The 23,964-nt window shown below is 45.7% G+C and overlaps 1 protein-coding gene across 12 annotated transcripts in view; it reads left to right on the plus strand.

The window, feature by feature from the left end:
- The window catches only part of MYOCD (myocardin), a 484,310-nt gene that overhangs the window by 354,813 nt on the left and 105,533 nt on the right, over positions 1 to 23,964 (plus strand). For all 12 annotated transcript variants that reach the window (XM_084982876.1, XM_084982873.1, XM_084982867.1 and 9 more), the window contains 2 exons: positions 199 to 344; positions 445 to 655. The gene's annotated coding sequence lies outside the window, so the exon portion shown is untranslated. The remainder of the gene's footprint in view (positions 1 to 198; positions 345 to 444; positions 656 to 23,964) is intronic.

The raw sequence follows: 23,964 nt of genomic DNA on the forward strand, positions 1-23,964 counted from the left end.
TGATGCCGGGCAAGGCAGGCGGCCCTGCAGCTCAGCTTTCCTCCAGAGGAAAATAACAACCATGCCCATCATTGACTAAATCCTGGGTCGGTCGCTGTGGGCAGTGGGCTGATGGAGGGAAAGAATTTAGTCGAGCAAATAACAGGTGTTTGGGAAAGGCTCTTACGTTTCTCTCTTTCATCCCCACTTTTTCTTAAGCCCTGGGACAGACAAGACTGGGAGCCTTGGTGAAAGGGAGGAGACCCTGTGTCCCCGGTTTTGCCAAGTCAGCCTGGCCCATCCTCTGACAGCTAAATCAACACTCTTTATCCTGTGGCGACTGATAACGCATCCACCGCTTCCTGGTAAGATCGTAACGCGGGAGGTCTTCCCTCTGAGTCGTCTCAAAGATCTGCGATTAGGGACAATTAGGGACTGGTGTGCCTGCCTTTCCTCTCCTTTCAGCCAAGGAGGAAATCCTGATGGGACATTATCAGGGGCGAGACATCATCCGTCAGCCGCCGTCACAGGAACCCAGGGCTCATCCAGACCCCACGCCAATCTTTCCGCCTTTATCTGCGCTCCCCAAATGCCTCAGCCTGTTTGCTGATAGAGGAATCCGGCATCTCCTCTTCTCAAGGACCCGAAAAAGATTCTTCGATAGCAAGAAACTAAGGTAGGCATTATGGAGTGTCAAGGAAATTGGGAACGGGAAATAGACACAGTGCCTTCCATCAAGGAGCTTCCAACACTCCCACCGGGAAAAGGGGCATCCGTGTACACACAGAGACAAGGGAAGCGCATAACCACAGACCTGTAATGGGAGGTACCCACCTTCCCGCGTGCCACCTGTCAGAACCCTTAGGGCTCACGTGACACCTGCGTGAGGAAGCATCCTTCTCCCCTGCGTCGGTGCCCTCCTACCCCACACAGAAGCGATTTCATTATATTTCCATCTAGGACTTCCCATATGGCTCACGACATCATTATATTTCTGTAGCAAACTGCAAAGCTATCACCCTAGCATATACAGTAGCATTTAAGTAACGGCATATTAAACTGCAGTCCTCATTTCCAGATGCTTTGCTTTAAATTTGGATATAGCTGCATCCGCTCTTGCGTGTTTTTTCATTTGTCTCTTCCACCACATTGTGCGCAAAATGGATGCTCCGCGAATGCTTGCAAGTGAATGGCTGGGCTGGAAAAGGCCGGGGGCCACGCCAGGAGAGAAAGAGGAACAAACAGGTTTCCAGGGAAGGTGGATTTTGTGAGACAGTGGGATGGATCGCCACGTTCCCCTGAAGTTGGAGTTGCAAACCAGGTCTCCAAGGACCACGTTCAGCCCACCCGCATGCTTACTGCGCTGGCGGAGTGGTGTGAACTTTTCGCATGTGAACACCTGTGATTAGCATCTGCATCCCCACTGAGCTGCACTTCCCGTCACTTCCTGCCTGCTCTCTGCATCTCTGGTACCCGCCTGGTCCCTAAGGCCACCTGAGTTTGTCTCTTGCTCCAGAGCAGCCTGTTAGCTGCTTCCCTCTCTGGAGCTAGGCCTTCCTGGCCAAAACCCCTGCAGGATTAAAGGACATGTGTATGGGTTTCCCCTAATTTCTCAGCCATCTCTTTAAATGTAGATTAAGATCTCTTCTTTCTGGAGTTCCCGTTGTGGCGCAGCGAGAATGAATCTGACTAGTATCCATGAAGTTGGGTGTTCAATCCCTGGCCTCGCTCCATGGCGTGAGCTGTGATGTAGGTCACAGATGTGGCTCAGGTCCCATGTGGCTGTGGCTGTGGTGTGGGCTGGCAGCTGTAGCTCCAATTGGACCCCTAGCCTGGGAACTTCCATATGCCATGGGTACAGCCCTAAAAAGCGAAAGAAAAAAAAAAATCTTTTCTTTCAGGGCCAAATACAGATCTGGGAAGAGAAGGGGCAAAGCAGTTATTGAGGACACCCCCCCACACACAACAAGGCTTTATTGCCTTTAATCCCCACGACCATATTGAAATGAAGCGTTACTCATCCCCATTTGACAGATGAGGAGACTGAGACTCAGACAGGTTCCGTAACTTGGCCAAGGCTACAGAGCCAGGATGTTCCCAAGACAGAACTCAGACCTAGATCCGTGCGTCCCACCCGTTCCATCTTATCACAGCTCAGAGCGGCCAGGGAGGAACAGCCATACGGAACCTCTGTTTCCCCGCGCAGAATTCTGGGACAGAGCGTGACACGTGTCCTGAGCATGCGAGTAATTCCTGTTTATCTGCAATAAGGCGGGCGAGTCATGTGCAGATAATCCAAAAATAGTTTCTAATTTTTCTTGGGATAAATATAAATTTTTGGCACCAGACACCCCTTTCAAAGTGTGTTTTGATTAGAGTTACACGAAAAGGCGTTTTTATTCTATGAGGATTTGCCAGCCAATGGGCAGAAGGGAACTAAGAAGCCTGCCAGCCTGACCTTTCTCCCGCCCACCAGCAGAAGGGCTGTGCCCAGTACACAGAGCTGTCAGTGGAAGGACGCGGGGTGGAAGTGAGACATCTGGGCTCAGGCTGGGTCTCTGCCGCTCTTGAACTTGAAACCTAACTCAACCCTCCTTGTTTCCAGACACATGTCTTAGGAAAGTTAGATCGAGTTGTGAAGTGCCTTAGCCACTGTTCCTGGGCAAGTCGGTAGAGAATTGGAATTCGTCATCTAGAGCCCCTAACTTCATCTCTTTATATATATATAAATGCATATATTTTTCCTTCTTAGGGCCGCACTTGCGGATATGGAAGTTCCCAGGCTAGACATTGAATCAGAGCTGCAGCGGCCAGCCTACACCACAGCCATAGCAACGCCAGATCCAAGCCGCCTCTGCAACCTATACCACAGCTTATGACAACACTGATCATTAACCCCCTGAGTGAGGCCAGGGATCGAACCCACGTCCTCGTGGATACTGGTCGAGTTTGTCAACCACTGAGCCACAACGGGAACTCTCATCTCTTTTCAACGTTAACTTTCCTCGAGATCCTCAACCCAGCAGCAGGAATGGCTAGGAACTGAGATAAAGAGATATTTGCATATGGCTCAAAGTATGGAGCATGCAATTGCTATATCATGAGTTCTCAAGCAGAGGCAGTCTATTGCAAGGACCTTCTTTGCCCCCAGTTATCATAGGCTGTTTTAAGTTAGAAAACCGAATAGCCACACTAAATACTGTAGAAACGCACCTTGCTCAGTAATACTTGAGATGTCGCCATATTGGATTATCCATTTAGTTGTCACAGAAAAATTCTTAACTGTCACTGATGATTGGTGCCGAGGTAGTATATTGCCTGTATTTCTATTTCTAGTAATGGGTTTTATGTGCTAGGTTTTAATATCCTTAAGTCTGGTGAAGTGGCACGGGCATTTTTCAAAGAAATATGGTTTACTTTTTTTTTCAAGTGTCCGTGTTTATTGAGAGACACAAGTATATAAAATCAAGGCATGAACATGACTTGATAAACTCAATAGACTTAATCTCAATAATAAGAAGGACCAATTCAATGTCTCACCATTGGTTTCACACCCACAAAAACCACGACAAGGACACTTACAGTCTCTCAAAACTGATGGGTTTTGTGCCAGTTATGACGGATGGAAAACGATGGGTAAGCAGTGATCTGTTCAGACCCAGAAAATCAGCATCCATGACTCCCCTCCTTCCGAGAGTGAGTGAGGGGCTTGGAGACAATAGTGAGGCCAGTTTGAGTCAAGTGGACGCAGGCAGACCCGTGTGATTTGAGGCATCTCATTTACCCTCTCTTGGTTTTCCTCAAATGCAAAATTCACTTACGGTGTGGACTTCCCGAGGCACCCAGCATAAAGAAAAGATCTGATTCGTTCAAACCGTGGGGGTCTTGTAGACGTTACCCTCCTGCTCTCGTCCTCGCGGGAGAATCTGGCTTCTGTCGAATGATTTATTGTGAAAGTTATTGATTTAGTGATGGACGGGTGGGTTTCTTTTCTTCCTTCCGTGTATCCACAGTAGATGAAATGCATAAAATGCAAAGGAAAGCAACCCTGCCCTTCGGACTCAGCACCCATGCTCTTCTGTCCCTCAGTGAGAGGTCAGGGGCAGAAGATGTGACGTAGCCAGGCGGAGAGTGTGGGGAGGGGAAGAGGCAGTCCTAGACCATCCGCTTCTAAGTGCCTAAGCTCCAGTCGTCCAAGATTGACTAGAATTGTCCAGTGTGCAGAGGAGGGCCGGTCTGCCTGGAAGAGCCAAGCCTTTGTCTTTAAGATAAGAGCTACAAAGGCCTGGAGCTAATCATTAACATAGGTTTTTATGCTTTGGTTTTTCTTTTGCTCTTTAGGGCTGCACCCATGGCATAGGAAATTCCCAGGCTAGGGACCAAATTGGAGCTACAGCTGCCAGCCTATGCCATAGCAACACAGGATCCCAGCTGTGTCTGCAACCTACACCGCAGCGCACAACAACCATTAATATAGTCTTGAATTCTTACTTACTTGATCCTAGGTGATACTCAAGAATAACTCAGGAATGGCCCGACAGGATTCAGTAAGCCCATTGTGCAGATAAGAAAAACTGAGACTTGGGGAGATTAAATGACTTTGCCAAGCATACACAGCGTGTAACCTCTATTAGAGGTGCCCCTCCTGGGACCTATTGCATCGAAAGGGTATATTCATGGGCCTTGTAACTGCCTGAGGACAGAGGCTGTGTCTCATTCATCTTCACATCCTCAGTACCCAATAGATGGGCTTCTTCAGTAAGGGTTTGTTAAAGGGGTGACTCTCCTCTGTGTTATCCTGCTAGGCATGTCTTTGAGAAAGTCCAGTGCTATGGATGACCACACCTTCTCCTCCTAAACAGTGTGTGACTTCAGACGATGCCCATGATCACATACTGACCCAAGTGTGAGTGAGTGAGACAAATGTTTATGTAGCCATTAGCGTCTTTGAGTACAAATGTTTTTATAGAATCATAATTCATCAGTCATTTCACAATTCTTTTCCCACTTTCTAAATAGAATCAAGAGGCCTGAATTATAATTCTTTATGAGACATTGAAGTAACATTGACCAAAGGTCTGTTTTGCTTCATGACACGGATGTAGATGGGAATAAATGAGAACCTGAGTCAACTGCGCACATCTTTGGGATTAAAGATGCCAGTTTCAGAATTTCACCTGCGAATGTCCTAAGTGCACCATTTCATAGTCTTCTAAGGTGTGCATTTTGGAAGAAGGAAGTTCTTTCCAGCCAAAAAAACCGAAAAGTCCTTTGTTTCTTATATCAAGATACCTTTGTCTGCCATCACTTTCGAACCCATTACCTTGATCTTTGGTTGCATTCTCGGCCATGTCTCATGCTTCTCACTGCTCCGTTCACTCCTTTGACTGACTCTCTATGTAGATAGAAACTCTAGGGGCAAGGTAAGCTGGGAGTTCCCTGGTGGCATGGAAGTTAAACATCCAGTGTTGTCACTGCTGTGGCTTAGTTTCTATCCCTGGCTTGCGAATGTCCACCTGTCGTGGGGGTGGACAGAAAAAAATCCTTCATCACAAATTTTCTCAATGAAAAGTTAAACCCTGGACCCAGGAAAATGAAGTCATGTGCTGATAAATGTTTAACAACCATCTGTCAGGGATGCAGGGCTCCCTGATGTGCAGGGCGTGCCAATTTCTGTGGTGTAAATATTCCCATCACCATCTACTTCAAGTTACACAGTGATGTCACGGAAAATAGAGGTGGGAAGACATTCAGGCAGTCAAGGCTTATGAACAGTCCAAGCCAGCTCCAGTGTACCTGCCTAGAACGGGATGGTGCAGGAATGTTGTGTTGTCCTGGCCTGATTCCTTCTTGCCATAGTTGCCTCTGGTTTGAAGCCCCTCTTTACTCCCTCTAAGCCACTAGGCCTCTAACCTAGCAAGCAAAAGATCTGTGTATCTAAAGGTTTCCCTTTTCCCTCCATCTATACCCAAAGTATTTTAGTACCAATATATAAAATCCTTGAGAGAACCCACCTCACTTCTCAGTAGTGGACACATCACCTGAATGGTCATGGAGGAAAAGCAGTAGCTATATGAAAATATTCAACCATCTCCAAAAACAGAACGGACCCGATCAATCAAAGGAAATGCTGCTTCATTTTCATAACAGTTAGTGAAATAATCATAGGCAACCTAATCTCTAGTATATATTTTCAGTGTTCTTCAGGAAGATTTTTATACTTGTGAAACTGGTCTGACATCAGGTAATATTTATTAGCAATTGGAAAGTGGCAGATACATTTTAAAATGGCATAAAGTCAATATATACCAAATCAAGTCTGTACAAAAACATTTTAATTATGGTACAAAATCCAGAATCTCTCCATAACTTAGAAGGAATATAAAAAAAAAGATAAACTTGGTAAAGTATTAAAAATGATCCATAAAGTCTAGTATTTATGTGGGACAAAAATTCCCGAAAGAGAGGTCAAGGGTTTTCAAAGAATCAATAATCTAAGAACTAAAGGAAAATCATTCCTAAACTAAAAAAAAAAAAAAAAAAAAAAATGTGTCTTTTCGAGTATCACTCCTAAGAATGAGCTGAGACACAAATGAAGCCATCTCTAGTTTGAATTTTCTTTTAATTCAAGTATTGGGAAGGGAAAGAATACATGAGCATCTATGTGTTTTTGTAAAATTAACAAAAGAAAAAGGTCGATTCTACATTAAACTTCTCCTTTGCAACATTAAAAACCAGAAGTCCAGTCAACAGAGTTCTGATGAGAAAATATTGTGACAAAGGGAAATATTCTTAGACTTAACACTTTAAAACTACACCAGTCCACCCACCCATTCCTGCAGAATAACCAGAGCATGTGATTGCACAAAAGCAAATAAGGAAGTAATATCCAAAGGCTTGATGCTAGACTGAAGACAGAAAAGTACAAATAGATGGAGGTGAGTAATTAGAATAGTAATATTTAAAGCTTTTCATGATTTTGTAAAATCATTTTGAAACTGGATGTAAATGTAGGACCAATTCTTTCCCAAAATCTTGCATGATGAAAAAAATAATTCTTTAAGTCTGATTATTTTTCTCTGTACTTAATATTCTTGATTATTTATTGAGAGTAGCAAAGATTAAATTATACTCTAGTTTGAAAGAATCAGAGTGGGGTTCCCAGATGAAGAGCCACTTAACTGAGTTCTGGAGAATGCCAAGGTGATGAGAAAAGCAAGATTGTTTCTATTAGAGGGAACATGTAAATGAAAGCACAGAGCATTAATAGAAAAATGTATGTTCCAACTGTTTTTCAAAGAGATAAGATGATAATAAAATACCAAGATATAGAACTTAAAAATCACTATAGGAAAGAAAAATAGAGAGAATTAAGAACTGATGGAACCATGAAAAAGCAGAAAACATAAAATAAGATGAGAGAAGTAATGTTGATACTTTATCACAATAAATGTTCATGGACAAAACCTCCCCCACTAAAGGACAAAGACTCTGAAAATGAACCAGATTGAAAATTCAGATTTTGCTTTTTTATTTAAAAAAAAGGCTAAACTAAAATGACATTACAAATTTAAAGTGAAAATAGATAGAAAGATGTAAGTTGCAGACGAAAAGGAAAACTGCAGAGGTAGTAATACTGCCATTAAATAAAGCAGAATTTGAGGCAAGAAGCATTCAGTGGCACAAGTTTATGTACCAGTTACTGTTTCCTCAGCTATAAAATAGAGAAAATAACAAGTGAGGTTAAGAAAATAATGGAGAAAATGAGTTCTGTTTGAATCCTAAGTGAGATGATGCTTAAAAGCACTTACTGTAGTGCCACCCGGTACATGGAGTTAAATAAACGATGGGTGTGTAAAACTCAAGAGGCATCATTGGCCAATTCCTTCAGAATTTCTCTTGTATCTCACCTTTGTTCTCCACTCCCATTTCTATGACCCTAGCAAATCTCTCTGTACATTTCTGCTGGATTACAAAGATAATCCCTAACTGTTCTCCTTGTCTCTAGTTTTATGAACTTCTATGCACAGATTAATCTTCTTAGAATGCTATTTTTAGTATGTCACTCTTTGGCTCAAAATTTATATACAAGATGAAATCCCAATTTTCCAGCTTGTTATTCAAAGCCCTTTAAAATCTACTGTGATCCCACCTTTATTTATAGGCTTACGCTGTACTCCCGCTCTGTAAGAACTCTCCATCCCAGGAATGTCTACCTTTTCAATAGCCCTGAGATATATTTTAATCACTTCTCTCTCTGAGCCTTTCTTTGTTCACACTTGTAATCTTTCTCCAGCTATTTCCCCATCAGCCTTTCCTGCTCCATCCCCCAGTGTCAACTGTATCTTCCTGTCTCCTCTTTAAATGCAAAGAAACTTTCCCTTTATGATGTCCAAGGAAGTAGGTGCTGTATTCTAATACTGAAATAAATCCTCCTTTGTATCACTTTTTACCCTGTATCATCAGATTTAAAAGTGTTGATTGTGAGATGAAACATTATTGCATGTATTACCAAGAAAGAGTGAAAGCTTCCAAGTACAGCATGACATTCCATTGATTTTTTTTCTTTTTTTTTTAAATGGAGGTATAATTGATTTATAATGTTGTGTTAGTTTAGATACATATGTATATATCTGATATATATAACTGATATATCTGATATATAATGTTGTGTTAGTTTCTGATAGATAGATAGATAGATAGATAGATAGATAGATAGATATCTTTTCCAGATTCTTTTCCCTTATAGGTTATTACAAAATATTGAGTATAGTTCCCTGTGCTACACAGTAGATCCTTGTTGATTATTTTATATGTAGTAATATGTACCTATTAATCCCAAACTCCTAATTTATCCCTCCCCTGCTCCCCCTGTGCATTCCATTGATTTTTTAAAGAGGCATTGCTTTTGTTGGTGATAGTAAAAGATGGAAAAATGTGCATCCCAGGTTCCGTAAAATGTAGTAGGTGATTCATACATATGTTTATTTATTCAGTAAATATTTCCCGATTGCCTACCATATGCTCCAGTCAAGGCACCCACATTCAAGCTTATCCTCTTCTGTACTCAGGCTTTTACTGCCTCCACCCCCTCGCCCAGGAAGGACTGTAAAGCCTTTACAGGCAGAAATTGTTTTTAATTTTATTGAAGTATGGCTGATTTACAATATTGTGATAACTTTTGCTGTACAGCAAAGTGATTTCGCCATACATAGACACATATCCATTCCCATATAGATTGTCACGGAATATCCAATAGATTTCTCTGTGCTGTACAGCAAGTCCCCACTGGCCATCCGTTCCATATACAAAAGTGTGCCTTGGCCATTCCCAGAACCCCAGTCCGTCCCTACCCACCCCTAAGCCTTCCCCTTTGGTAACCATGGTTTGTTTTCAGAGTCTGTGAGTCCCTTTGAGCTTTGTAAATAAGTTCATTTGTGTCATTTTTTTAAGTTCTGCATATGAGTGATATCATATGGTATTTGTCTTTCTCCATCTGACTTATTTCACTTCGTATGATAATCCCTAGGTCCATCCCTGTGGCTGCAAATGGCATTATTTCATTCTTTTTATGACTGAGCGATATTCCACTGTATACATGTACCACATCTTCTTTATCCAGTCTTCTGTCGATGGACATTGAGGTTGTTTCCATGTCTTGGCTATTGTACATAGTGCTGCAAGGAACATTGGGGTGTGTGTATTTTTTCCAATTATGGTTTTCTCCAGATATTTGCCCAGGAGGGGGATTGCTGGGCCATATGGTAGTTCTATTTTTAGTTCTTTACGGCACCTCCCTGCTGTGCTCTGTAGTGGCTGCACCAATTTGCATTCCCCCTGACTTATGAAGTCTTATAAAGGCAGGCACAGGCACCTTGACTTTATGTGTCTACAGGGAGTGTTTCACACAGTTTTGTATATAGTAGGCACGCTAAATATTAGTGCGAGGTAATGAATTAAAAAAGGGTGCACCCAAAGTAATAAAGGGTGTTTTAAATTCAGACACAAGAGAACACACAGTCTGTGAAACCTAGTTAGGTTTTAGGCCTCAGGGCTGTCTCAGGGGGTCTGGAGGAAGCAAAGGAAAAGAGAGAATTTTACAGAGGATCTGAATGATTCACCACTGCCTTGGGAAGTTTCCTTCTTCCCAATTATTTAAAATAGCAAATCAGCAGATCCTTGTCATTTGTTGATTTCAGATTTCTGGTTGTCACTGTTTATGAGCCACCCCAGAGTCCACATCGTCTTGAAATGTGCCTTTTTCCTGGGAATTGAGTCACCTGGGAGGTTGACCCGTGCAAGGGCGTCTCGCTGCCAAGCCAGGTGGTGGGCGCAGACTGCCGCCCGGGCATCTCAGTATCTCCCTGTAGCTTTGTCCTTCTCCTCTTCAACTGTGTTCTATAATTTGAGGATTCTGAAGACCACAGGATGGATCCCACAGGATGGATCCCCAAGGGCCCAATGTAGTCTTGATGTGGGGGGAGGGGGGCTCCCCATTCTTGGAGGTTCATGTTCTTTGAGAGAGGACACTCCTTGTAGAACTGAGTGGGGAGAGGACCATGTCAGCTGCCAGCAGTGCTCATTCATTCAATCAACCAACGCGTAAAGAGATTAACATTCTGCTAGACTTGGCATTAGGGATGGAGCCTATACAGTGAGGAATGCTCCCTTAAATTAGGACTGTCCTTTAAAGCACTTCCATGCTTGTCATTGTTCTGTCACGCTTTCACTTTTGGCCCTCACCACCACCACCCAGGATAACAGCCAGGGAACCTCTTGTTAGTCCCATTTTACAGATGCTGAGGATGAGGCTCAGAGAGATCAGGAGAACTGCCCGAATTCAGATGGCTACCAGGGTCTCCCAAACTCAGGCCTCTTGATCAGAAATCACATGCTCTTTGCCAGACGATACATGCAGAGAGTCAGGAATTATCAGTGGGGATGGATGGAATTTCAGAATAATTCCCTAGAAGTCTTGGATGGTATTCTAGAAACATCACCCCCATCCCCGACCGCCAAACGCAAAAGTCAAGGAACCATGCCAAAGAGTGCCAGCGCAATTGAGCATCGGAAGCTTCTGTGCAAACCAAATTAGCCTTGAAAAGTGACAGGGAAATGGCCAATGTCCCCTATGGTTTCATTCAACCCTCTGGGCTTGTCTGTGGCTTGGCCTGACCATGGAGCTCCAGATGGAATGGATAGCGTTTGGGGCCAGGCTTGCGGTTGTGTTATGACGGCAGGTTGGCGTCCTGCCAGGTGGGGCCTTCACCCTGTCCTCCCGCGTGACCCCGGCCCACTTCGGCTGGCCGAATTATTTAAATATTGTACATTACTAGTTAATAGACACAACATATTGAAAGTTTTACAATAAAATATTTATGCTGCTAGAAAACATTTTACATGCTCTTTAAACAGCCATGTCATCTATTTATTTTCATTCTCTGATCTTTCTGTTTTGTATCAGAATCAGAGAATTTAGCCTATTTACCCAGAAGTAAATATTATGATGAAAACATTGGTCAGCTCAAAAGGAGAGTTCGTAAAGCGCACAAGTATTTTTTGTTAGTGTCAATTGCACAACAGTCCCTGCGTGGTAATAAATTCAGAAATTTCTCTGGGATGCTGGAAGCATGGAGATGAATATTTCATGGCTAGAGGCTACCCCTACCTGCCTTTGGCCTCCTTCGTGCAGCAGCCTCGCCACTCTTTCTGGCCATTCATTCCTTTTGTGAAACAGAGAGACTCTTCTGGGGATGAGTGGGCATTTGCAGGTGCCTGTGGTCAAGGGCATGCATTCAATACTGAACCTTGGGCTGCAAGTAAGTGCTGACACTTTATGGTCTGAAGTCCTCTGTTTGGCAGCCGAGGCCACACAACCTTCAGCTTGGCCGCCTCCTTTTTTGCCAACTACTCCTAAGTTTTGAAAACTTCTCCCTAACTCTGTCATGGTTGCTGCTTTATTAGGCTTAACAGCTAGTCATCATGATTCAGGGGCAATTTATTTCTGCCCGAGAGAGGGTCCAGCCAGTACCTCCTCTTGTTACTGAGTCAGAGATGGAGAACTCCTTGAATATCAGTGGGGTTTTTTTTCCCATGTCCTTTCCAAGAATGTTCTTAAAGATGCAAAGAAAATACTAGAACTTCAGAGTGTCAGAAAGCACCGTCTCTTACCCCCACCCACCCCAATGTCCATAGGAGCACTCTGCACAGTAGCCAAGACTTGGAAGCCACCTAAGTGCCCATCAACAGAAGAATGGATAAAGGAGAGTGGTACATATACGCAATGGAGTATTACTTAGCGATAATGAATAAAATATTGCCATTGGCAGCAATGTGGCCGGACCTAGAGATGATCATACCAAGTGAAGTAAGTCAAAGAAAGACATTTATCATATAAATAGCACTTATATGTAGAATCTAAAAAAAAAAAAAAAAAAAAAGACCCACACAAATGAACTTACAAAACACAAAGAGACTCACAATTAAGAGAAAACAAACTTATGGTTACCAAAGGGGAAGGGGGCAGGGATAAATTGGGAGTTTGGGATTAGTAGATATACATTACCACGAATCACTTTGTTGTACACCTAAATCCAACACAACATTGCAGATCAGCTCTACTTCAGTTAAAAAAAGAGCATCAGAAAGCACCATCTCTATGATGAGCCCTGGACCCCCGTCTTTAATTTCAGACTCAAGACCTCATTTCTGCCCCTTAGCCTTAGAGTGGCTCTGTGTGCTCTCTGTTCCTTGAGCTCCACTCCTCCAGGCATACCTCATTTTCCCAAGCTCTGGCTGAATCCCACGCAGGATCTTACTTCTCTCTCACCCCTCTCTTCGAAGGTGGGGTTTACCTGGAGCCCCCTGCCCTGACTTACCCGGCACCTCATTAGCTTTGGAGAAGGTGGTACACAGGGTTTAGGGTGCGCGAGATCCGTGTCTTGGGCTATCTCCTCAACTCTTGAATTTCAGCTCCTGTCCCTAAAATAAGAGGAAGATGCATGGGTCCTGGGGTTCTGATGAGGACTGTTTAAGAACTTGGATGGATTCTATGCGCAGCGCCTCCTACTGGGTTTGGTCCAGAGTGCGTGCTTACCAGTTAAGTTAGTGGTAGTGATTATTACCCCTCCTGTGGTGTAGATGCTCTGACTTCCTCCGGCATCTCCCAGGTCTCGATTTTCCCAGGTGCTTTCCAGTACTAACATGTTTTGTTTTTCCCTCCAAGTATCTAAACATCAATGCTTCATCAGTGGTTCATAGGTATAAGAAGGCAGGGAGATAAGCCATGGGAAAGAAAGAGAAGGAGAGAATAAAGAAAGGTGCGGGGAGATGCAGGTTAGACCATCCATGCTTTAGAAGAAATGACTCATTATATTAAAAATCATTGCCGGTGAATAAAGTCTTCACTTTCTATTACTAGAAAGTCTTGCTTTCCCTAGAAAGTCCATTATTTTCTAATCTATAGGAAGAGGCCCCTTCCTACAGAAACGATGGGATAAGAATGAGACAAGAACTTGAGAACTAGGCAGGCAGCCTTGGGTCGCAGAAGTCTTGGTTTAATTCTCACATAATTCCCGGTCTTGGTTTGCATGGGATCCATTTCCACAGCTCTCAGCTTCCCCAGCTCGCAAAGGAGATGATCTGATCGGAGTCACTCAACAAACACGTGACAACCCTTTCTATGTGCACGGGTGCCCGGCCGGAGCACTGGGGTTGCCGAGGGTCAGAGGAGAGACAAGATTTCTGCTCGAGTGTCAGCAGTGGAGACAAAACAGACACACCAACAAAAACCCAGATAACTCAATAAGATAATTTTGGTTCACGATAAGGGACTTTTAGAAAACCAAACAGAGAAATTGATAGAAAGTGGCGGGGAAGAGTGAGCCGCTTACGGTGGTCAGAGAAGCCCATTCTGCAAAGCTGATTCCTAAGTGAATGGAGCCCAGGCAGGTAAAGATCTGGGGGGGACGGTCCAGGCAGAGGGACCAGCGCGGGAGTGTGGGGCGTGCGTGAAAAGGAGAGGAGGCCAGTGTGACCGGAGAGCCGCACACAGGAGGGGACCGCAGTGAGATGGGGAGTCATGCAGGTGCCAGATATGGGGCAGCGGGCTTCAAAGCCAGCAAGGAGCAGGGGGCACATGGAAATTGGGCAGAGTAAGGCAATTTTAATAAAAGGAATATTTACAGATGTGGGCTGAGATAGGGAAACCATACGACACAGGATAATGCGGCAGGACACCTCGGCCACCCCTGGTGCAGAAGGCAGAGGAGGGTGTGGTCAGCAGGACCCACGGGGAAGAAGCTGAACAGACAAGCCTGCCCAGAGAGCTGTGGTCTTCACACGGATGCTGCTGGGGTCAGGGGGCCCCAGGGAACAAACGCCTGACCTCACGCAAATCCATGCTAGAGCTCCCCATCGGCTGGACGTAACCAAAAGTCAGAGGGCAAACAGAGGCACCTATGGACGCTGGCTGGATTGGTCAGTCTGCTGGTCACCGCCCCCACCGCTCCCACCCTCACCCCTGCCTGAAGGATGGGACAGAGGAAAATGGAAGATGAAAAAAAGAAGTTATCGGAAGATATCCAGAATGGCTGTGATAAGGCGTAGGGTTTAATTCTGAGGGCATGGGGAAGGCCCCCCGGGGAGTTTTGAGCAAAGGAGTACTTTAAACGGATTTATGTTAAAAAAAGATCAATCTGGGAGTTCCCTGGTGGCTCAGCAGGTTAAGAATCTGGCGTTGTCACTGTAGCAGCTTGGGTTACTACTGTGTAGCCATAAAGTTCCATCCCTGGCTCCAGAACTTTTGCAAGTGCTGGACCAGCCAAAAAAAAAAAAAAAAGAAAGAAAGAAAGAAAGAAAGAAAAAAAAAGAAAAGAAAAGAAAAGAGAAGAAATGAAATGAAATGAAACATCAGGCTTCCATGTAGAGAATGGACTTTTGGGGGACAAGACTGGAAGCTGGGAGAGTATTTATGAGATTGTTTCATCTAAATTAAAAGTTCAAGGAGTTCCCGTCGTGGCACAGTGGTTAACGAATCCGACTAGGAACCATGAGGTTGCGGGTTCAACCTCTGGCCTTGCTCAGTGGGTTAAGGATCCGGCGTTGCCGTGAGCTGTGGTGTAGGTTGCAGACGCGGCTCGGATCCTGCGTTGTTGTGGCTGTGGTGTAGGCCAGTGGCTACAGCTCCGATTCGACCCCTAGCCTGGGAATCTCCATATGCCGTGGGAGCGGCCCAAGAAATAGCAAAAAGACAGAAAAAAAAAATTAAAAGTTCATGTTGAGGTGGTCTTGCATGGTGGCTGAAGATAAAGACAAATAAATATATTTAGGAAACATGCTGGCAAAAAAATGTAAAGCAAGTTCCACCATTGCCATGAGCCCGGGGAGGCCCTTCCTCTAACGCTGATGGGACATGAGAACTTCATTCTGCCTCAAAGCTGCAAAGCCTAGAACCTCGGTACCAATGCCCACCCATTCTGCTTTCACATTGGGAGAAATTCATCAGCCCTACGCTGTCTTTATTTACAAGAAGGAGAGGGAAAATGGAGTATTTTCTGAGCCTGGCATGTAGAGAAATGACTTTTCCAGTTGACCTGATAAATAGCAAACAGTAAAGTCTTCTCGTTTTATTGTTAGCGTTATCATAAAGAACATGCCGTGCTTATTATCTGGTTAAAGGGGTTTCATTCTTTGTGATGTTGAAGTGAGTTATAATCTTTAATAAACAAATAACGTCAGTAATTTTAAAATTCCAGAGTCATGAATGTTTGCAGAATTTCCGTCTCTCTCCTTCTCTATCTCGGGTGATATTTTTGTCAGATGTCAGAACGGCTTTTGCTGGGTTCCCGGATGGGCTCTCCTTTCCAGCTGAAGAACTGAAGGGCTGTTTCTCAAAATCCATGAATAGCTCTTCCCTCTCAGGCTCCACCGTGAGGAGCGCCGTAAAGGCTGGTGCCGTCGTACCAATCCCAAACCATTATTCACTCCTAGGAAGTTCCAGGGCCCCATAAATAAACCTGGGTAGACTATTGAATTCATATACTTTAAAAAAATTTATGGGGGTAGCACTGATGTACAGTGTTGTTAGTTTCAGGTTTATGGCAAGTGATTCTGTTACATGTGTATCTATTCTTTGTTCCCAGGTAGGTTATTGCAAAATATTGAGTGGACCCCCCTGTGCTGAACAGTAGGTCCTTGCTAGTTATCTATTTAAATTCATATTCTTACGTAAGGTAAGCCCAGCCTGGCAGGTGGTCACAGATCAAAGGAAACGATGGTAAGAGTTTGTGATCCTTCTGCAAATAAACGACTTAGTACAGGTGAGGGAATTGATCTGTTTTGCAAAATGTCTATACAAGGATCGCAACTCCTAGGATCTGTAAAAATAAAAAATAAATATGTGGAGCTCCCACTTCAGCAGTGTGTTAAGAATCCAATGACAGCGGCTCGGTTCGTTGCAGAGGTGTGGGTTCAAATCCCAGCCCGGTGCAGTGGGTTAAAGGATCTGGCATTGCGGCAGTTGTGGCGTAACTCGAAGCTACCGCTGGGATTCAGTTCCTGGCCTGAGAACGTCTCGATGCTGCAGGTGCAGCCATAGAAGAAAAGTTTTTAATTAAAGAAATAAATGCATGTGAGCACTTCAGACACACGTGAGGTCAAATCATAGCCCTGCCACTAACCAGCTGGATGATCTTGGTCCCACTGGTTCACCTCCAAGCAGGGCTTTGGGAAAATATTTTTTGCAGGCTCCTGTCTCTATAAACAATTTAATGAACTCAAAGTCAGCCTATCAGCACCATTCTGGCAGCCAGATAACACACCAGTTAGAGGAAGTTATCAGTTCACCAGGCTGGAACCAGCGCTGGTCATGAGGTCCTGGGAACAACTTACTAGGCTGCAGTTCTCGAGTTCCCTGGGGACTGGTTGAGCCCACCCCAGGCTAGAGGGTTACAGAACCCTGCAGAGCGGGGGGAAACAGCCCAGGAAGTGGTCAACCTCTCTGACCTGGGCTCAGAGCACTTCATCCAGATGGTGCTGCTGGCCTCCACGCTTCCTGGAAGACTTAGCAAGATTTGAGCACCGTCATCCAAAGCCCAGAGGCATCCCTGAGGTGTGTCACCTGGAGTAGAGCCCGTGGGCTAAGGACGGTACTTTCTCTGAACCTCCGTTTATCATCTCTGTCTGTAAGATGGGAAGGAAAAGCATAGCGACTTCCGGAGGCTATGGTGAGGGTTAAGCGAGATGATAACACGATTCAGATCCCTAGCGCAGAGCAAGCGTTTACTTCGTGGCAGCTCATATTGTTGCTGCGTGTGTCTGTACGCAGCATGCATGTCGCAGCTCAGATTCAGAACCCTTTGAGGGCAGATGTGTGTATCGGCATTTAACACTTAACTCTCGTCTCCGGCAGGTAGAACGGTATGTCCAGCTTCAAACTGCCAATCAGCGAGCCCAAATAGAGCCACCACAATAACAAAGAGGACCCAGACCCTCTCGAGTCACTAGTTCTAGCTTCACAAAATTCTATCCAAGCCCATATTAATTGCAAGGTGTTTTTTTTTTCTTTCAAATAGGGCAAGAATAAAACTTCCAAAGTCTAAATGTCTCAAACCTGAATATTGTTTCCATTATGACAGTTCAGTTACGCATGGATCATTCCATATGCGTGTTTCCAGTGGCATCTTTGGGAAAAACTCAGATGCTGGCCAGTGCAAAACAGGAGTGTGACTGCAGCGTCCTTGGCAATGGCTTCTCCACCTGCAGGACCATATCCAGCTGTGCGGCCCTGACTTTATACAGGGACAGCCTGGCCTGATGAAACTGGAGGTTGTTGAAAGGATGCTGGCTTTCTGACTGCTTTGGAAAGGCTCTGGCTATTTCCACCACAGGGAACAGTCCTTTCCCGAATGATCAGCATGCACAGGCTCTAACATGTCGCTTTTGTTGAGCCCTTGGAAGCATGCGAGGTGCTTCTCTGTGCCTCAGCTTTGCCTGAAAATGGGTTAGCTGGTAGACGGGCACGATTATCTGCGTTGCCGTCACCACCACTGCCATGACTCTCCTTTTGGGGGCACTTGCCACGTGCCAGGCTCTGTCCTGAGTGCTTCGTAGGTATCTGTTTACCCACTGGATGCTCTCCATCGTTTGGGGGGCTAGATATCCCCATCTTACAGAGGAGGAACCCGAGGCACAGAGAACAGAGAGCCGAAGTAACTTGCCCAAGGCCAAGGTCTCTGTACGGGTAGTCACAAAGGGGGCCAAGGAATTACATTCAGGCACCTGACCCCAGAACCCACATCTTTTGCCATAACGAACCGTCGTGACCCCGCTGCCCCTGAACGTAGGAGGAAAAATTACACCACCAACAGCGCCGTGTTTTTTTTTCTTTTTTTTTTTTTTTTGCTTTTATGGCCATGCCCATATCATAGGGAGATTCCCTACCTACACCACAGCCACAGCAACTCGGGATCTGAGCCGTGTCTGCAACCTACACTTCAGCTCACAGCAACGCCGGATCCTTAACCCACTGAGTGAGGCCAGGGATTGAACCCGTGACCTTATGGTTACCAGTCGGGTTCGTAAACCCCTGGGCCGCAATGGGAACCCCAGCTCCATGTTTCAACAACCTTTCCAAACCCAACCCTCTGCAGACGTGCACAGGATCTTCTAGAACTCTCCTTTGGTCATTTTTAATAAATTTTCTTTCAAACTCACTGGAAGGTACTCCAGTTAGTTTCATGTCTTGAACGGCTTCAACACACAGTTACCGTTCTTTAGCTTTAAACAATCATGTAACAAAATCCCAGGTTTTATGGATTTTTTTTTTTTTTTTGGAATGGGTCAGCACCAAGGTCAGTTCATAATAAAGAATTTTCCAGAAGAAAAACAGAAATTGGCAACGTGCTCTAAGAAAATACTGCCTGAGCCAGGAAGCAACGAAGAGCTGTTTAAATTTTCCCTGACCCGAATCCTGACCACCCAGGGGAGTAAAGAAGACACCTGTTGAAGGCTGGGCACGAGGATACCCAGAGACGGAAGCTGAGCAGGCGTCTGAGTCACCTGTCAAATCAGAGGCTGCGTGGAGAGCTCAGGCACACAGAAGCCTTGAGACCCAAGACCTGGTCTTGCTTCTGCCTGAGGGGATAATTTCCTGCGAATCAGAGAGCCCCTCTCCTGCGTCAGTTACTTCAGCTGTCAAAAAGTGCCTCTAATAGGAGTTCCTGCTGTGGTACCATGGGTTAGGAGTCTGAGTGCAGTGTGTTGGGTCTCCGCAGGGGCATGGGTTTAATCCCTGGCCCAGCGCAGTGGGTTGAAGGATCCAGTGTTGCTGCAGCTTCAGCTTGGGCCACAGGTGCTTGGATTCAGTCCCTGGCTCAGAAACTTCCGTATGCCACAGGTGAGGCCATAAAAAAATTTTTTTTTAAATGCCTCACATAAGTCATAGAGTTGCTACAAAGGAGAACACACACGCAAAGGCTTTATAAAGTTAAAAGTGCATTTGAAAATAGTGCATTTATGGGACAGGAAAATGTTATGCCTGGGGAGGGAAGAAGAGGTGGAACACAGGATTTGTGAGGGCAGTGAAACTACTCCGTATGATCCTGTTATGGTGAAACCATGTCATTATTCAGTTGTCCAAAACCAGAGAACGCACACCACCAAGAGTCCACCAACTTATAGCCTGTGGACTTTGGGTGATTATGACGTGTCAGTATAAAGTTATCACGTTAACAAATGGACCACTCTGGTAGGGTGTGCATAACGGGTGAGGCTATGTGGGGGGGGGGTGCTTTCTCTCAGTTTTGAACTGAAAACTGCTCTCAAAACCAAAAACTCTTAATAGGAGTTCCCATTGTGGCTTAGCAGGTTAAGAATCAGGACATGGGTTCGATCCCTGGCCTTGATTGCTGTGGTCTAGGCCTGCAGATGCAGCTCCAGTTCAACCCCTAGCCTGGAAAGGTCTATATGCTGCAGATGCAGTCATGAAAAGAAAAGAAAGTCTTAATAAAAACGAATCTTAGCAAAAGGATTGCAGCTCCTGCCTGAACATCAGTTGGGTCTCTGTCTGAGAGGTGCAAGAGTCCATTTCTATCAAACTGGCCTATCTGTTCAAATCATATTCATAAAGAGTAATTTTGCTTCAGAAGCATTTAGTGGACCTGAAAGTCCCTTGAGTATCTGCTGAATTGAATCTTTTTTTCTTTCTTTCTTTCTTTTTTTTAGTTTCCTTTTACTGAGAGAGCCTGGGGTATCACTGGATAACTAGTTTCTTGCCGTGACTTTTTTTTTTTTTTTCTTTTTTTGGCCACACCCAAAGCATGTGGAAATTCCTGGGCCAGGGATTGAATCCAAGCCACAGCTTCAACTTTTGCCGCGGCTGTGGCAAGTGCCAGATCCTTAACCCGCTGTGCCACAGCAGGAACTCCCTATCATGACGTTTCTTTACTGTTGTCATCGCTGGTTTGAATAGCTCTTAGGGGTTTCCCTTTTCAGCCACTCCCACTCGGAATATACTGTCATAGTCAGGTGTCAGTTTTAGCCTGTTCTAGCTCCCTGACTGCGCCAGGGCGGTGGTGACCCCAAGGGAGAGAAGTGTCCTTCCTAGACTGTGTCCCTTACAGCTGAAAGCTCTCATCCCCGACTCACAGCCACGGATACATGGGGGGACATGCAGATGGGGTTTGGCAAGCTCTGGAGTGATTGTGGTTCAAGAAGCACCATTGGCTCTCTCCTGCCCCCACCCCAGGATGGGGCGTCTCCATTCTTCAGCCATAATAGGCATCCTCGGGTTAATGACTCTGGGAGAACAGGATATGTAAGGTCGCCTGAAGCCAGTCCGGGATTTATGGGCCTCCATTCTGTTTTCTGGGGAGCAGGGGAGATGGGAAGCAAAGGGAGGAATTAGGAAACAGAATGTGACCAGTTGCAACTAAAAAAAAAAAAAAAACCAACTATTTGGGAAAGAAAGTAAACTCCCACATCCGATCACACTTTATGAACCAAAAGCAGTTTCATTATCTCTGGAAAGCGCCTAAGGTTGTCGGTATCGGGCCCCGAATGGAGTGAATCAGAACAAAACAGGCTACACCCCCGGCTCCATCCAACCAACCCCTGTTGTCACAACTACTTGAAAACCACCGCTGAAGATGGCCTGGCAGATAGAAGGCGTGTAAGGTGTAGCCCTGGCCCTTAAGACATGTAGAATATATTTGCAAGAGAAAAGGGAAAAAACCAGAAACATTCTTCGATGTACAGTGATTCAAATACACATTATGTCAGAGGGCAGTTCATTTTGAGATGAGTAAGACAGGAAATTCGTAGAGTCAAACTTCAGGGTTACAGGTAAATGAAAATGGCATTTATGTCCCCCAATAGGCTAGAAGCGAGTGGAAGGATTTTCACATTAAAAAGTCATTGATGGAGTTCCCGTCGTGGCTCAGTGGTTAACGAATCCAACTAGGAACCATGAGGTTGCTGGTTCGATCCCTGGCCTTGCTCAGTGGGTTAGGGATCCGGCGTTGCCATGAGCTGTGGTGTGGGTCGCAGATGTGGCTGGATCCCTAGTTGCTGTGGCTGTGGTGTAGGCCAGTGGCTACAGCTCCAATTGGACCCCTAGCCTGGGAACCTCCATATGCCGTGGGTGTGGCCCTAGAAAAAGGCAAAAAGACAAAAACAAAAACAAAAGTCATTGATGAGAGTTCCTGCTGTGGTGCAACGGATCGGCGGTGGCTGTGTCTCTGGAGCACTGGGACGCAGGTTCGATCCCCAGCCTGGCGCAGTGGGTCAAAGGATCGGGTGTTGCCACAGCTGCAGCATATGTCACAACTGGGGCTCGGATCTGACCCCTAGCCCAGGAACTCTGTGTGCTGCGGGGAGGCAAAAAAAAAAAAGCTGTAAAAAGCAAAGAAAAAAATGCATTGATGATATATGCTCCCTGACAAATGCAAGGCTCCTTGACAAGTATATGCAAGATACAAACCCAGCAAAGCAAGGCGTGTGTGATTAATTCTGCTGGGGGCTGTCAAAGAAGGTTTTCTGAGCTGGGTTTTGAAGTATGAGTAGGATGCCTCTAGACAGAGCAAAGAAGAGGCATTCCAGGGTAAAAGGAATGAGAGCGGAGGAAAGAGAAAAGGCTCAGTGTTTTTAAGATTCTTTGTTTGGCACGTATACAGAGTAGTGGGAAGAGAGGCAGGAAATAAAATAGGAGTTAATGGGGCCAAGTTACCATCGGGCTCTCTGTGTGCTCCTTAGAATATGGACATTACCCTTCGGCAGCAGGGAGCCAAAGAAGGATATAGGCAGGAAGCAGAGGGATCTGCTTATGAGTTAGAAGCATTTTGATGACAACATGAATTGGGGCAGAGAGAGACCAGAAGAGGGGAGACCACTCAAGAAACACGTGGAGTAAACCAGGAAGCACCCAGGGTGGAGGGAGCTTGAGGTAAGGAAGAGGCCCTAGGAGAAAATTAAGGGGTAGATTCAAGAGGTATTCAGAAGAATGGACGAGGCCTGGTGACAGATTGGGGATGGGGAGAATGCTGGGGCGTGGGTGGGGGCCTCCTCCCAAGCCAGAGACTCGGGGGCTCCTTTCCCGTTCGCTCCGCTCTAACTGAAGGAAAAGGCGTGGGCGTGTAGGGAAACCCAGGCAGAGGAAAGGCGGGTTAGGTTTTGCACCTGTTGTCTTTGAAGAGTTGGGGGAACAGTGGAGACGGCATCTGGATACATGGGCAAGGACCCGCAGTGCCTAATCCTCAAGAGAATCTAGAAAGGCGAACACGGGCACATGTCTATGGGGCAAGCAGGTAATTGTCATCTCGGTGCCCCCGGAGCATAGAAAAACTGAAGGGAGTTGAAGAATTTTCGCCACGCCAATGGCAGCCATCCAGTAACGAATGACAAGCATGCATCCAGCTGGGTACCACACACACTTCCGTCTTCCACATCCTCCACGGAAAGCATCTCAGGATCTTGGATGTGCCCAGGGCCCCAGGACACCATCACTGCGTAACCTCAATGCCAACCAGCTTCAGAAGTCCTTAGAGTGGCGCTGGGGTGTCTGATGTGAATCGATTCAAACACTGGGGGAAGGCACGTTCTCTGGGTGGGATTTACCCTCCTCCCCCCTTTGAATGTCAGAGCAGCAGGCAAAGAAGCGGAGGAAGAGGCCAGACCACCCGTGCATGCCGTTTAACCACGGTGCCCTTGACCTCTAGCAAGATGGACCTCAGGGTCAGCCAACCCAGTGACTCTACATCTGAATCATCACATTGGATTCCCTTTTCCTGGGCGGGAGCTGGGATACAGTGAAAGAGAGGAAGGAGAGGTGAGAGGCTTTGCTGGCAGGCAGGGGGAGAAGGAGCCCCGACAGATGCTTTCAACTGAAATGACTTTCTTTACCTCTGTTTACTTTAAAGTCTCTGTTTAAATGAGGCGAGAGGCCGTTTGTACTCACGTGCGTGAAAGGAAACAGGCTTTAGGAAGAGGGTAGCTCCCCAGAGTTCCATCTGCGATGCCATCGCTAGCGGAAGAATGACCTTGGATTTCTGGGGTGCTGCGAGTCTGCGGATGCCCTGCCACTCTCTTCCAGTCTCCTGGAGGGCCTGGATCATCTCTCCTTTATCTCTATAACCTCTATAGCACTAGAACATAGTCTGCACTTGATAAATATTTCTGGAATTGAAACAAATTGATAGGCTGAGGCCACATTCCTTAAATAGGTAACTTGGGAGGCCAGATTTCACCCTCCCTCCCAGGATCGAGATGGAGCCCGTTGAGATCCGAGCACAGATTTCATCACGGGGGACCCCAAGTGGGGCCGCGTGAGTCTCCCTGTGCTTGCTCACAGGGTCCACTGGCCCCAGAGATGGATTTACCAAAAAGGCAATGAAGCCGAAGCCCCAGGCTGCCCCCACCCCTTGCACGGGCCTTGTAGGTGCTGGGAATTCTTGAGCGTTCTGGGTGGGCAGAGGAAGCCAGGATGCAACT

Source organism: Sus scrofa, chromosome 12, assembly GCF_054392235.1.
Source record: "Sus scrofa isolate SSC_HxYL_T2T_F1_AM1 chromosome 12, Sscrofa_HxYL_maternal_Yorkshire_Landrace_v2.0, whole genome shotgun sequence".
Lineage (NCBI taxonomy): Eukaryota > Metazoa > Chordata > Mammalia > Artiodactyla > Suidae > Sus > Sus scrofa.